Source organism: Sylvia atricapilla, chromosome 1 (assembly GCF_009819655.1).
Source record: "Sylvia atricapilla isolate bSylAtr1 chromosome 1, bSylAtr1.pri, whole genome shotgun sequence".
In the NCBI taxonomy this organism is placed as follows: domain Eukaryota; kingdom Metazoa; phylum Chordata; class Aves; order Passeriformes; family Sylviidae; genus Sylvia; species Sylvia atricapilla.
The window spans coordinates 29,753,952-29,769,355 of record NC_089140.1 but is presented as its reverse complement, the minus strand read 5'-3'; positions in this window follow the sequence as shown (position 1 = coordinate 29,769,355).

Sequence of the window (15,404 nt, the reverse complement as noted above, 5' to 3'; positions counted from 1 at the left end):
GGTACTTCTGACACAAATAATTTCTCATCGAAGAATAAACTAAAAAAAGAATAACTACTCAAGTTAGTATCTGGGTGTCACTTGCAGCTCTATGGCCATAACCTGCAAATCTCCAGCATATTCCCTGCCAGATCTATAATGAGTAACACATTTGTTCCATGCAGTTTAGGCCTCTCAGCAGCTCCATATCCCTGGAGAACTGTAAAGACAAGTAGGTGGGAGAAAGCTTTTCCATTTCTGACCCCATCCTACCATTAGCACCCCCCAAACATATACAGAGATTGGCAAAACAGGCACAGTCCCACACATTTTCAGCACATTACCAAGTTTTACTACACAGAGCATGCAAGTCCAAACATGCTAAACACAGGTTTTGTAATTGCCTGTAAAGAAGTGTCTTATACTCTCTTCACAACCTTTTTACATTTTTGGAGACAGTGGAAGATGCAAAGTCACTCTTACATTATGTTTCTTCTTTGAAATGCAACCTGAGACACAAATCTAATGGCACTGAAATGAGGCATGGAAATAAGGCAAATATGCAAATCATAAGTCTGGAAACTGGTTTTCTGACAAAACGAGTAGGGCTTTAAAGTTAGGCTATTGCTATTGATTTCATGTGAATTATATAGTTCTAGATGAGGTTAGGATTTGGCACTTCTGGGGCTGAAATTCATGAGTAAAGCTAACAGAAGATTGTATAATAAAAAAGAGACATGATGATTTACTTTTGTGTAGTTTCTCCAACCCTCATTGTATGATATTTTTGGCATTGCACAAAAACTACAGAAAAGGTTAGCTGGTTTTGATAAAATAGAATCTGCCTCCTAGGGGGAAATTAAATTTTACTTGACAGCTAAGAAGTATTCACATGACAAAAAAACAAAACCAAAAACACCCCCCCCCAAAAAAAAAAAAAACAACCACCAACAACAACAAAACCTACCAAGAATCAAAGCAAGTTGTGGGATTCCAGATCTTTTCCGACAGCATTTTTGTCTGACTTATACCAAGCAGAAGTTGAAATCTTATCTTTTTTTCTGAACAGCTACTATTACCCATCTCCACATAGACTGCTTCAATCCATAGGGCCCCTTCTCTCTTGATCCAAGCATCTGGGCCTGTTCTCAGGCCAACAAGCAGTTTCTTTATCCACTTTTGATCTCTGAGCATGATCAAACTCAGGCCAGCTGTGTGGGTTCAGTCCTTAATGGGTCCTTGTTTCTTGTGACTCGATGCTCCCCGTTGTTTTTCCTGACAGAAAAAATTAACATGTCTTCGCAAGTCTTTGTGAGATTTTAATCACAAAGTCAGCAGTATTTACTGTGATGAAAACTAAGAAGTCTTAGAAGATAGAAAAGGAGGTAGAGCATTGGCAGAGAATAGAACTTATGGTGAACTACAAGGCCAAGAAGCAGCAAATGTGTACAACCAAGTTCCATCCTTACAGTGTATGGCTAGACAGAGCATTGCCAGGACATACATATGTATTTCTTATTTGTTGCTAGTGATGAAATCTGGGTTACTGAGTTAAGCACTGCATAAAGGGAGTAACAAAGTTCTCATTTAAAAAAGGTCATTCTGTAGACAGAAACTGTAGACAGAAACTGTAGACAGAAAAGAGTAAAACAAGAAACAGAAACCAAGGGACAAAGCTGAAGATAGCTGAAGATATATGCTCAAAGGAAACATCAGTATGAAAGCTGATGGAAACCAAAGGGGTTTTTTCTATTGATTGTTTTGGGGTTTTTTTTACAGGATGAAACTGTTCAGTTCTGCAGATCTAATCTGCAATGTGCTGATATTGGTTGAATTAGACCCATTAAGTTTGTTCTTGGAAAGAGACATTTTGATTTTGGTTCTTCTGATAAGATCATTTCTTTTTCCATTTTCACAGACTGTGTTGTGTTTAAAACAAAGCTGGCTGAGAGGTCTTCTATAAAGTGTTCCTGCTAAAAAATGCCATTTCTTCTAAATCAGCTCCTTTTATGAGAATGAGCAAGCTTCAACTTGACACTAGGCTCTTGGCCATACTATTCTTGAAGGCATTTCATGTTTTATTAATATAATTCATACAGACTGAGGAGAGAGCACTGATTGGAGCAATTGCCTTATATTCACCTCCCTGATCTGCTGCTGTCAGCACTGAGGTGAATGCTCTGACTGGCAATACTGAGACGGGCTCCCTCCATCTCTGCTGCAGAATAAACACATTTTTTTTAAAAAAAATTTTTGAAAAGTCTTGTTGATAGCTCAAAGTTTGTATGCCTCTCATTCTAGTTACACACTCTCTCAGATGAGCACCAAAACATCCTTTCCATGTCTGTGCTTTCCCTTGCTGGAAGTTTGCTGTCCATAGCACATTCTGCAAGATTTTCTTCTATCCCTTCAAGTTCCCATTGCTTTCAATAGCTGTTTGTGAGGGTCCCATATATACATGCTTTTGAAAATCTCTGAGTGAGGCTTCTACTCTAAATCCTGCTCTTGATATACATTTTCAGATGGGTTATTTTACATATAAATAAATGATGATACATAAAACGTGCTTATAATTTGAACCAGTGATTAAATGTATATTTTCTCTCTTTCAGTCACTACCAAGATAATGCAGTACTCTGGCCAGCCAAGCACTTTGATTTTGCCATCATACACCATGCAATTTAAGAATAGGTCAGGAGCTGACTGTGGGATAGAAATTCAAAAGATTTCTCCCTAAACCTTGTGTATAGTAAAAGAAAAAAAAAAAATTAGAAACAGAATTAATACACCAAAAGTTAATCTATTCAAGCTGAAATTCTCATGGTACCTCCTCAATTGTTTTCTTAAACATGTCCAAGATTCTGCACCTGTTGAATGGCTTCCAGTCTGAAGTATAAACTAGGAAAAATAATTACAGGTTTTAACAAGAACTGTTAGACAACCCTTTGCACTCTCTTCATCTTGCTGTTAAACAAGGGTCTCAGCTTCCTCTGAGTGCAGCTGGCATGTAATGTAAAAATCCTGGTTCATGTCCATTCAATTTCTATTCAGTTTTTATTCAGTCCTTTTTTGCCATAGATATAAGCAGGGTATTTTACCCTCTTCTGATAGCACCAGGTCACCTCTTTGGGTTTCATCAATGTTTTTAGGTTTTATGTAAAAGTTTTCACTCATTTATTCTATTTGTAATACTACAAAGACTAGATGGTGTTTTATGGCTTGGAACATATGCCACAACTCATTTTCTTGACTGTGATCTTCACACTTTTTGAACTAGCTGTAAGAGCAAGAAATTATAGAGTTCAGGAATAATGGCTTTTTAAAAAGTTTGGAGAAAATGGCGTTAAAAACTTTGGACCAAAAAGCTCTTGCTTTATTCTAGTATTTCCTCCCCATTTTTGCATTATGGACTCTCAAGAAAATGTTTTTTGTGAAAAAGATTTCCTAGCAGTGGCTGGACTTCACAAGAGCCTCTTTGGAACTGTCTTGAGAGGGGAAAAAGTAAGATAAGCATATACTATTTTGCATAATTACTCATAATAGAATCAAGTGATTTGAAGGAAGGGCAATGTAGATTTTGACTCTTTGATTGTTACATATATGTAAACAGGTTTTTGGATTTCTTGCTGGCTGCTAAATATAATCTAAATGCAGAGGTATTTTTTACCTTTGGTTTTGTATTTTTTTTAATCCTTAAGAGAAATGAAGTAGTCAAAACCATGACAAGCTGTACAAAACCCCCGTAGGGAGGCCAGTTCTTCAGAAACAACACTAATTGGAGAGCAGATAGCAAAATATGCAACTAATTCAGGAAATTTCAGCCACTCACCCACCTGTGTGACCCTTCCAGGAGTAATCAGCAGCCCTTCAAACTGTAGACAAGGCTTTGTTCCTCAGATAGTAAGAGGGGTTATTTCCCTCTGATTGACCGTGGTAAATGACCTCATCATGCCCTGTTTTCTTATTCAGGATTTCTTCCTTTTTTAAAAAATACATTATAGCTATCAGGTTATACACCTTATCAGCCTCAAGCAGGTGCTGCTTATAAATCAGAAATATAATAAAGACAAATTAAAAGAAATGTTGGCTCTGCAGTCAGTTTTTGGTAAGCAATTCAGAAGTCTGCTGCATGAAAGAAAGCCATGATTTCCTTCTTTTCTCCTCTTCCCCAATATTTGTTGTAGCCACAAAAGATTTTTAGAGGTCGAGTGGCCTCATTTCTGTTATAACATCTATGTGGCCCAGGCAGCCAGAGTCCAGAGGCTGCAAAGTTACTGTGAGACTCAGCTGGGATAGAGAGCTTCCAAAAAAATTCTGGATTAGATGTGAGGAGTGGAATTTTAGCTATCAGTTCTGCAAGTAGAAATAAAGCTGAAATTGAATACCAGAGGAATGGGAGATATCCAACACAATGGAGGGTGGGGTCACCATTTTTAGCCTGGAAGCCAGGCCAGCAGGCTGAGCTGTGAAGATTGTTGTACCCTCCATCAGTGATGGAGCTGTCCCTGAGATGAGCTGTTAATTATGCCAGGTTTATGGCATAGCAGCCTGTATGTCATTCAAGGGCAAAGGGAAAGAGAAGTTCTCTGTGCAACTACAGACTGCAATGTAAGCTTTGGAACAGCTATGCCGACGTCTTATTGAGCTGGTGGCTCTCGTGAATAACAAGATGTCCAAATGGTGAATGTGTGAAACACCAGCCTTTGGGAAACCTTGCCACAGATCTTCTGTGCAAAAACCTGAGATTCCAGCTCATGGTTCCAGCTCATTATTGTCTGCTTATCAACATGAGGAACTGCCACCATCTCAATAGCACTTGTATGCATTGAACTGTAGAAAAGCCTGTCACCTCCCCATTGTGCTGTAGCCCTGGGCTCTGCAGGAAACAATTATTAGGAAAGGCTGCCTGATATCTGCCACCTAACTTTAGGACTAGTGTTTAAACTATATCCATCTTTGGTAAGAAATAGCTATCCAGCCATTTTTATTGAGAAATCATCCAGTAAAGCAATCTGTCTGATCCTGAAAGATGAGTATTGACCCCAATTTCTTCTTCCTATCTATACTTTATTCTTCCCATAGCCACTGTCATGTTATATTTTCCAGGTACCTGTCCCAGATTACAGGTATGCTTCAGTGACTCTGGAGTAGCCTACAAGAACTGGCAGTGCTGTATACAACCAGCTCCCCCCTGGCTATTCACCATCTCTCTGCAGCCTCTCTGATCACCAGCCAACGGCCTCAAGAGGTTTGGCCATGCAGCCAGGGTAAGCCAAAAGCGTGCTCCCATGTTCCTACCTGCCAAAAACGTTAAGCTTGGCTGTGGGCATCCACAATTGTAGGAAGATTTCCTCTGTCACAATATTTAGACAACAGTAAAAACAACAAAACAGGGACCCATCAGACACCAGGCGGAGTGTGCCCGCTCTGACAACCACAGATCAAGGTCACTGCTAAATGAAGCATGGTCTGTGCTCCGAACACGGTGCAGAGCCAGCCAAGGAGGCAGGAAAAAGCCATGGAGGGAAAACAAAGCCTTGTTGAGTGAACTCAAATGAAAACAGAAAGCCAGGCTGTGAGGTCTGTGTCTTTCTCGTTACTCCCTAATATACAACATCATAATGGATAGAAAGGAAATACCAGATTGAATATGTTAAGAAAGGAGACTAAATTGTATAATGGTCATTGCGCCTATTCAAAGCAAGGAGGTCATGCTTTTTACATCCTCTAAAATATACAGAATTCCAAGCAGGTAAATTGAGCTAAGCTGGATCAAAGCAGAGTTGATAAACAGGTTTTAGTTTTAGGTTTTAGTCTCTTTTTTCCTGATTCTATGACATCATTTTCTCTCTGTGTTTTTTTCTTTTGTGTTTCTTGGTTGGAAAGGGGAAATTGACAGATAAAGAAGCTGTGGAGTCTTGGTATTTTAACTTTTCTGAATTTCCAATACAAGCAAAACCCCAGAATGTTATTTCAGGAAAGGTATTTGCTGTGAATTTCCATAACTTAATTTTATACTGTTGTATATTTCTGTGTGTCTTATTTTTCTATAGAAAAAAAACCCAAGCAAAATAAGGGTTTGGGTCCCTGAATGAATTCCAAGGGAAAAGGTTCTATTTAACTGCCATATACTATACTGATGAATGCAAACCTGATTTGTTTTCAAAAATAGCTCTCTCTTCTCAATTTCAGTGAAAACACTAACTTACGATTTCTTTCATTTTGAAGAAAATAAATGTAATTTTTGTTACTGCTTATTGTTTATTTGGACTGAACTATTATTGGTTTAGCTGGATCTTATAAGCCAACAGAGCAGGAACTGAGCAGACCAAGCAGAGCTGACATTTTTTTTCCTCTTCTTTTTCTATAGAAAAAGTTATGAGTTTGTCAAGACATTACAATGTTAATGACTTCATTTTCCTAACAGTCTATGGAGTATAAATTTCTCTTTAAATTGCAAAATATGAAACTGGATTTTAAAGTTGTCACATGAATTTTGGAGCCAAATTAACACAAAATATGATTATTAAAATTACTGACAAAGGTTGGTTGGGTTAGCAGTAGCACTGATAATCTATTCTATATTGTTTCAAGGGAGTACTCAAAAATTAATATAGGTGTTTAAAAGCTGAGACCATTTGGGCTACAATCTGTAAGTACTTTGGCCTGTCAGACTTGTGCTATAACTGTAATACCTTCACTTGCTTTTTTATTTCAAATGCATATTTCTAATACACAGTTACCAGATACCTCACTCCAAAACAGTGTAACAAATACTGACCTAATTTTACTTACAAACATTAATAGTGTGTGACAGCGGCAGAGAGAAGAGACAGTCCTGCAGAAGCTACAGTTGCTTAACTATGGCTGCTTCAGCTCTTTCTTCAGTCTGCTCTCAGTTCCCTAATTCAGTCTTCCCTCTTTAAAGTTGGAAAGAGGACTGCATAAGCATGGTAGAAGTACCTGTAAAACTGATTTCTGGCAATGAAAGAGAGTGACTATAGTGCTAATAGAAAGACACTTTAAAAGTTTTCAAGCTTTGATAGTTTTAGATTTTTATCCAGAACCTATATGCTCAGAGTAGTCCAGCTGGCTTTTCAGCCTGAACAATGGTGGAGAAGGTTCAGATGCCTATATCACATCAGCTGTTTAGTGCTTTCGAAGTCTCTCACACAGCGTATCACTCCCCAGATTGCCACCTGCATGACTCAGTGGATCTAAATGGCAAGTGAGTATCAAAAGCAAAATTCACAAGCCGCAGCAGCAGCAGGTTGGGCAGCCCTTGATATCATCAGCCTGCTCCTGGGAAATAGAATATATGTGTACCTCCTTGCCCTCTGAACAGATCCAGGGCAAAAAGCACCTCTCCCCAGAATCAGTGTTTGCTCTGGTCATGTCTGAGTGTCCAGGTTTGGTCCACGGTGGGAGCCTGCACTTGGAGATGCATGCACCAGGGGCTTACACTGGAGAGTCTCAGGTAGATTCATACCAAAGAAGTGCTCGCTCACAGCAAGTCAGGATTATCCCAAAGGTCTCACACTGCCGCCGCAGACTGCACAGTGCACGGCGTCCTCAGGAGGTGTCTGGCGGAGCGCTTTGCGCCGTGCCCGTCGCGTCAGCGCTGGGTGCCGACAGCGGCCCCGGCTCCGCGGGCAGCCTGCGCCCCGGGAGCCGCCGCCATACAGGGACAGGGATAACGCCAGCAACGCAGCCAGGCATCTGCAGACAGAGAGGGGAGAATGGTTCAGCTCACTAGCAAGAGGCCGCTGTGTCTGTGAAATGCTACATGAATTGAGAGAGATAAGATACGAGAAGAATAAAATTATTGTGCTATAGGATCCTTTGATTGATCTATTATAGTGGGGATAATGATTTCATATATATATATATATAAATATATAATATTATATATATATAATATATATAATATTATAGTGGGGATAATGATAATAACAATTTCAAGGAATTATTAGAGTTTTGGAGTTTGTTCACATTTTAATAAAGGCCCCAAAACATTCAAATACACAAACTACTATAAATAGAAAAAATATAGGAAAAGAAATAGAAATTTCTATTAATAGGAAAGCAATATGCTAAATTTATGGTTTCCATAATCTTCTAAGGGGGGAAAAAACTATAATGGAATAAATGGATGAAAACAGATTGAGGACAATGCCGGCAAAAGTAGACCATCACACAAATGAACTCCTCCAACATAAAAAACGATACCTGCTAATTCAAATCTCCATTCTTGTTCTCTCTTTTTGTTTTGATTTGCTGCTCTGCGAAGCCCTGTGAGGCAGCTGTGTTCTGAAGAAAGATGCCTCAGCACATGCACAGCTGGTTTAGAGTCTCCCAGGCTTTTCTTGTTCTGTAGCTCTGTAGTGAATTTCTATCTTTGGATGATGTGTAAACTCTCCAGAAACACTCTCCAGCTGAGCTGAAAACTAAGCAGAGTTGGACACTTCTCCCTAATAAAATCCTTGAAGTGCTGAGTACTTTCTTTGCAGCTATTCATTTGGACCTACCACCTCTGACTACCCAAAGTCAAAGATTCATTAACCTTTAAGATCTGGGCTGCTGAACAGCCCAATGTGGGCACTTGCTGTGTCTGCTGCACCATTCAAAAAAATAAAATATTCAAATATATTCATTCTGGTAAGTATCATTATTAACAATCTCCTCACAATGACAAAAGAGAAATCATATGATTTTTCCCAATATTTGATGGCAAATATGAGATGAAATATTTTTTAATTTAGTGACAGATATGAAAGGACAGCATAGTCCAGGTGAATGAGGAGCAGGCAAAATGTCTCCTCATTTCAGATATGTTTCTACAAGTTCTTTTTCTTTTTTTAATTCATGCTGACAAGCATACACTGAACCTAGCAAATAAATATTTTACTCAGATTTTATGCTGTCACTGACATGTTTGCACAGCAAGAATCAAGTCTGCTCCTCATTTTCAGGGGCATGCCAAAGCAAGTGCCAGCCTACACAGCTCTGCTCTACAGCGGGCAGAACTCTCTCTGATGGCTATCCCTGAAGCAGAGCATAGCTTCAGCAAATAGCAAACGACATCAGTTCTGTAGTCCAACAAGTCAAAGGCATGCAGTACAAAGGGGCATCTTCCTATATGATAGTGACATTTTGGTATCCAACAGTGGGAAAATGGCTTTGGCTACAAGAACTGGGTAAGTAGCTTCCTCCTGTTCGAAGTCTTTCCTGTGTTAGCAGGGCTAACAGAGAGCAGTCAGCACTGGCTCTGGGTTTTTACCAGTCTTGTTATTAATCATACCTGCATTTTACCAAGCCCAAAAGAGGATTTACATTAGTTATCACTCAATCCAGAACTATTTTCTGAATCAATCAGAATTTTCAAGGTTTGATATACCAGTTGCTAGTTACTGGGCAACATTAAAGAATGTACTAGGCTGCTATTCAGGTGAGGTTTTTATAGCTATTTGATTTAGAAATGTAATACTACAAGTTTAATACCAAACATAGAAATAGAAAGCTATGGTACGGGAATGCCTCAGTTATGTAATATTACTCTTTCCCATTTTAGTATTGTAAGATAAAAAATGGTAACCTGCAGTGGTTTTATTCAGATGACTAGCTAATTCAACAACAGTAGAAAAAGTCATTTTGTAAGCACTACTCAGCTTTGCTGCCAGCAGAATTTTTGTAATTTTCCCTTTAGAGTAGCAGCACCTTCAGCTGTTAGTGCCAGGTACTTTTTATCCTCTTATTTACTGTTCTTGCTCCCCCTCATCTTCTTTCACACACTTGGAAACTGAACACAAGGAGTGCAGTTCCCAAGAGACCAGTGGCATGATAATAATCATCTCTTTATTAAGATGAAACAAAGTTAGAAGATGTAGTCAGTTACTGGTTCTGAGCTGTTAGTACAAGGCACTGCTAAATCACATCTGCTTAATCCAGGGAGCTTCCAGTCAAACAAAAAGCAGGTTCATAAGCTGATGATGAAAAGAGAGATGAATCACAAACTTTGCTGGCAAGCTTTCCTTTATCTTGGCATGGCCAAAAAATGTCCAAATTGTGAAATAATTGGAAGTTAATTTTCTTTGAAGGAAAGAAAATAATCAGGAAAGGTGTTGTGGTAGAGAATGGAAAGAAACATGGTGCTTCAGTTTGTATGTGCAGTCAGTGCTGCACTTTCCTTGGAGCTCTGGAGAGTGACAAACTGGCAATCATGAGCAGGGCAGTAGCCTGTGGTGTGCTGAGAGGAAGGGACCACTGCAAAGGCTGATTGCTCCCCTGTAGTTGGAACGGGGAACACTAAGTAATGTCAGGAATGCACTGCTCAGTCTATCCATACTCCAATACTCCACTGTCAGTTTACTGGGAGACCCAGCCCCACGCAGGATTAGCATACGCAATATAAACCAGCTTTGCAAATGCACAGATTATGATTATAGCTGAACTACCTTGCAATGGCAATGCATTTCTTTCCTACTTTCAATGACCTGCTTCCTCAAATTTGTTTTGATTCTAGCTTGACATTTGGATCTTTCAAGACATTCTTTTAGACCCTTGGTATAAGAGGAGTTTTCAAAGGATTTTGCATTTAAAGCTTTAAATCAATGGGAAACAAATGTTTGTGATGCCACCCAGACTCACATTCAAATATTTCAGTATAGTGCTACAAATTCCAAAGAGCAGCTGTATTTTGTCAAAGCACTTTGAGAGTTTTTTTAAAACTGATTTTGAAGAATAAACTCTGCCATTTATTTTAAGTGTCACTTTTAACATCTATACATTTACTGATGTTTTCCATGAAGAAATGTTTTGGGGGGGTTTTTTGAGTGACACAAACTGCCCACTAGACAGCATATAGTCATTTCTAACATTGACATCTCAAAGTTATGTGTATGTACTTACATGCAAATTTACATTTGTGTGGGCAAAGAGCTACATTAAAATGGCAGTTACAAGCAGAATAGTAGACACTTTGGCAATGTTTATGAGTCATTCTGGCATATTGAGCAAATTGTTCAAAAGAAGTAGTTATAGCCTAATAAGACAAAAGATTCTGTCTTGATCAATATGTGTACAAATATATTAATATGATTTTTTTCTGGTTTGTGTTTTCATGACACATCTTCCCCCTCCTCTGTGGAATTATCATTTTTCCAAATCAGGAGCATAAGTAGCTCTCCCTAAGCATCAAAAATCACTACTAAAACAGAATTTTACTTACCTTACTTACTCTCCTTATATAACAGCTCCTGTAAAATCTCAAGGAATATGTTTATCTGTGAATTGCTCAATAAACTCTGTCCACACACAAAATCTTTCCATTGATTCCTTTCATTGTGCATCTATATCTAACAAATGATAACAGGAGCTATGGAGGATACAGTGAACCAATGTTCCAGTGAGCTCAGGAAGATGTATTGGCAATGGTGAAGTAGATTAATGAAAAGGCAGCCCCTGGTGATATTTCCAATCCATTCATTCTGATTTTTGTCAGAATAGCAGGAGCTGTGCTTCCGTTTAAAAATGCGTCTTGTTTAGCCAGGGGAAGACCATTAGTGACTGATATCAGAAGCCCCTGAAGCTCCCTTCTTCTCACCTCAGTAACCCCTTGGAGGCTGCCATGATGCAGCTCTAGTACACTTAGCTCTACAAAGTACCCTTGTATAAAGACCTGACTCATTATGTGCCAATTTTCAGTTAAAATACTTAACAAAGGCAGCACTTTTCCAAGTATTTAATTCTTCAAAAGGTTGAGGGTCAAATAAACCTTTAGTAACTCTAAATAATGCTAAATTCTGGAGCTGACATGAAAATGTGTTTCCAGTATGCTTGCAATTTCATGGTAGCTGTTGATTTGAAGGCATGAGGAGAGATATGCTATGCAGTGAAGCATTTCAGATGTAGTTTTCTTCCTCGTTCTATTAGACTTAGACCACATATCTCTTTGCTGCAGAACTTAATTCCTTCCCACAATGCAGAGACTTTCAGGAACTCTTTACGAGATCAGGTTGCTGATAAAAGCATGTCAATGCCACAACCCCCAGGGCTCTGCAGGGGTGCAGTCTACTCTTTCACTGTCACTTCCACCTACGCCTAACAGGTGAGGAGGAGACATGGAGAAAGTGAGTCAAGTTTTCAGAGGGACCTAGACTGTTCTCACATCAAAGTCTCAGTAATGTAGGATAGGGTGAAGGCTATAATAAGTTAATGTCAACTACAGTAAGAAAATAAAAGCTAGTCGTTCCCTCCTCATTGAAAATAAAAGTCAGGAATGTGAACAGAATCCACTAAACAGTCAAACATACAAATACAAAGAGCCAAAATTCTGAATTTTAAGGCACTTGCCCTGTGTGATAAAGCTTAAGAGACTGCTTCAATATGTATCAGATGCTGTTGATCTTCTGAAGAGGAGATCCTCACGGTGAAGTACTGTACTGTACTATTCCTTTCTTCATCTCTCTGTCTTAACCACTCCTTCAAGAAAAGACCAGCTTTTCTTCATGAGATTGTTTATGCCAGCTACTAGTGACAGCTGGAATCTCCCCAGGGCAATTATGATTTCTCCTTTATGTCACCTGTAGCAGTAAGGCATGTGAGTATAACTCAGCAGAGGTATCACAGACCCTGATCCAGTCAGGCATTCAATATTAAAGAAAACCTTTGACTTCTATCAGGGAGATTAAACAAGTACTAGATTTCAGTGAGTGAAAATTCCTCCACTAGTCTTTAAAAACACACTACCTTCAGCACATCAGAAATGGAAACATTTCTGCCTTATCAGTTGTGCCAAGATGTTTCGAAACACCTGTGCAGAAAAATGCCTCAACAACAACAGGAAACAAAAGCCTTCTGCCTACCCTTCACTGAATTCTTAAGACTCCAGTGTATCTGTGATGAAGCAAAATGGTCACTCAGTCCTCTTTGCCAGATACCCCAAACACAAAGCATTTTCAATATTACACAGTTTAGTTTATAGGCACAAGAACTGTGAGGTAATCTAATGTGGGACTTCACACCGCCAACATGAAACACGTTGTAGAAAAGCATAATTCAAAACACCATGAATCGTGTCCAGACTGTAATTGAAACAGCAGCTTTGGAAGTTTTCAGTAAAACTGTGAAGACTGTGTGTTCCCTTTTTTCGTTATCCTGTAATGCAAGCTGCCATAGCACTGTATCTTTGATTTTCCTTCAACTTCTATTGTTAGCAGTGCTATGCACAATAAGTGGTCAGGTCGTGATCCATCAGCCTTGGAAGTGACTAGTAAATCCACTTAACCCAATATCCCTCAAAGCAGGTCTCTAATGAACAAACGCAGCAAAGATATGGCTTAGAAACCTGAAACAATTGTATAAAATATACCAGGGAAGTACTTTTTACTTTCCTATCTTTTGCTTGGGCAGAGGCTGCTGTGCCAAAGGCCCCTTTCTGTGCAAAACCCCAAGATGATCTGGCTGCAAGCTAACAAGGTGATTGCAAGGGAAAGTTTTAGACTCCTCTTCTGAATAAATGGAAAGGCTGTACACATTTCCACCATGGCTTATTTATGGTGAGCATGGCTTAAGCATTGCTCTTCACTGAAAATAGTCCAGCTGCCCATAATCTGGTATTGATTTTCAGTTCATATTTTGCAGTTTTAAAATACATTCTTGGCAGGAAAGTTAGAAATTTTAGCCCCTGATATTAAAATCTGCAACTGGACTTGAGTGTGGAAACATTTTTCCACATCTTCAGTCTGGTCCATTTTAGGAAGGTCCACTTAGGTCCTGGATGCATGAGTTTGTTGCATCTGAGCCATCAGCATGTGTAAAGTGCACATGGAGATTCAGCAGCATTATTCTTCTGAAGTCATCTCACAAGGTCAGGAGAGCCTGTGGCATGCTCTGACAATGTGCACCTTTGTGACTGCTCTCCCAGTTTATGAATACGTTATCACATCATGCAGTCTGGAATTCTATATGATTACTTGTTTACACATTGAAAATATTTTCAAATCTTAAAATATTTAAACCTTGATTTCATGATTCAGTGCAATTTCTTCATACTTTTGCCTAATCAATAAAATTAAAGCACAAAAGCAAAAAGAAAACTAGTTCTCTCATGCTGATGATAACAAAAGTTGCTAATACTCTGAAAGTACGGGTACAATTTAGAATCTTCTGAAATACAACAATTAAGATTCGAAGTGGCAGATTTATCTCCTCCCCGAAGTTGAAGTTAATTTGGATTTCAGACATTCAATGTAAATTATGACTTTCTAAAACAGTGTCTTTCATTTATAGATGTGAACAAAAAATTTCCAGACACATGCACACCACTACACAAAATTGTACTGCAGTGAGGAAAATAGACTAAAAATATAATCTGGAAATCATTGTGCTATAATACTATCCCATTTCCCTCCCTCAAGACACTTATAATGCCAGGCTGAATTGGAGTGAAATGAATTTGTTTACACAAAGTTTGGACATAATATAGTGCAAAGATCCAGTAACAGAGTCCTGAAAAATCTCAGAGAAGATATTATATTTCTGGTTCGAATACAATGGTGGTATGATGTGTCAGTCTTCTCATAAAATACTGTGTGTATATCTTATTGAAAATCCACTACATTGCCACACCAAAGAGTAGCTATTAAAACTAGAGCCTTTATGAGTGTTGGATGGCAGTTATGATGGAAATAATCATTAATTTCTGGCCCAGTATGTGTACTATTATTAAACTTTTTAAACACCAAATAAAGTAGCTGCTAAAAGCACCCTGCCCTGACAGCAGTGAAAGGGAAGGACAAGGTTTACCCATCACTACATCATTATTTTGGATTTTTCTTGTGTCTGTAGATGAGCATATGGGTAATATTCTGATCCAGAGTTGACTGATGCTTACTGAATTTTCTGTTGGCTTCATTAAGCTCTATATTTAGCCCTTTAACACATAGCAAGTTTTGCCAGAAGTTGAGAACCTTGTTGGATGTTTTTTTCTCCTCTCTTGTTCCCTCTCCAAGGTCATGTCTGCAGCAGCTGACTGAAACAGACAGAAGGCTTGAGTTCAGTTTCTAGTCGATGCAAATTTTCGGTTTGGGTGGATTTCCACCAGCAGAGGACTTTGTCCACTACCCCATTCAACAAGAGTTTTGACACAGTATTGGCTGCTTCAATCTCATCAAGTGCAAAAGGCTTCATTCAATAGATGTAAACAGGGTGGAGAACAAATTTCAACACCTACTGGCATCAAAGCAGAGCAGGGCTCAAACTCAGGTTGTCTGGTCATAGTCAACCTGCATGTTGACTCAGCCACTGGAATGGACCTGGAATGGGGCAGCTGGCTAGTGAGGCAGCAGGCTCAGACACAGGAAAACTCTGGATCTCACACTCATCTCCTTCTCTCACAGACACTATGGTGCATCCTGGCCGTGGGG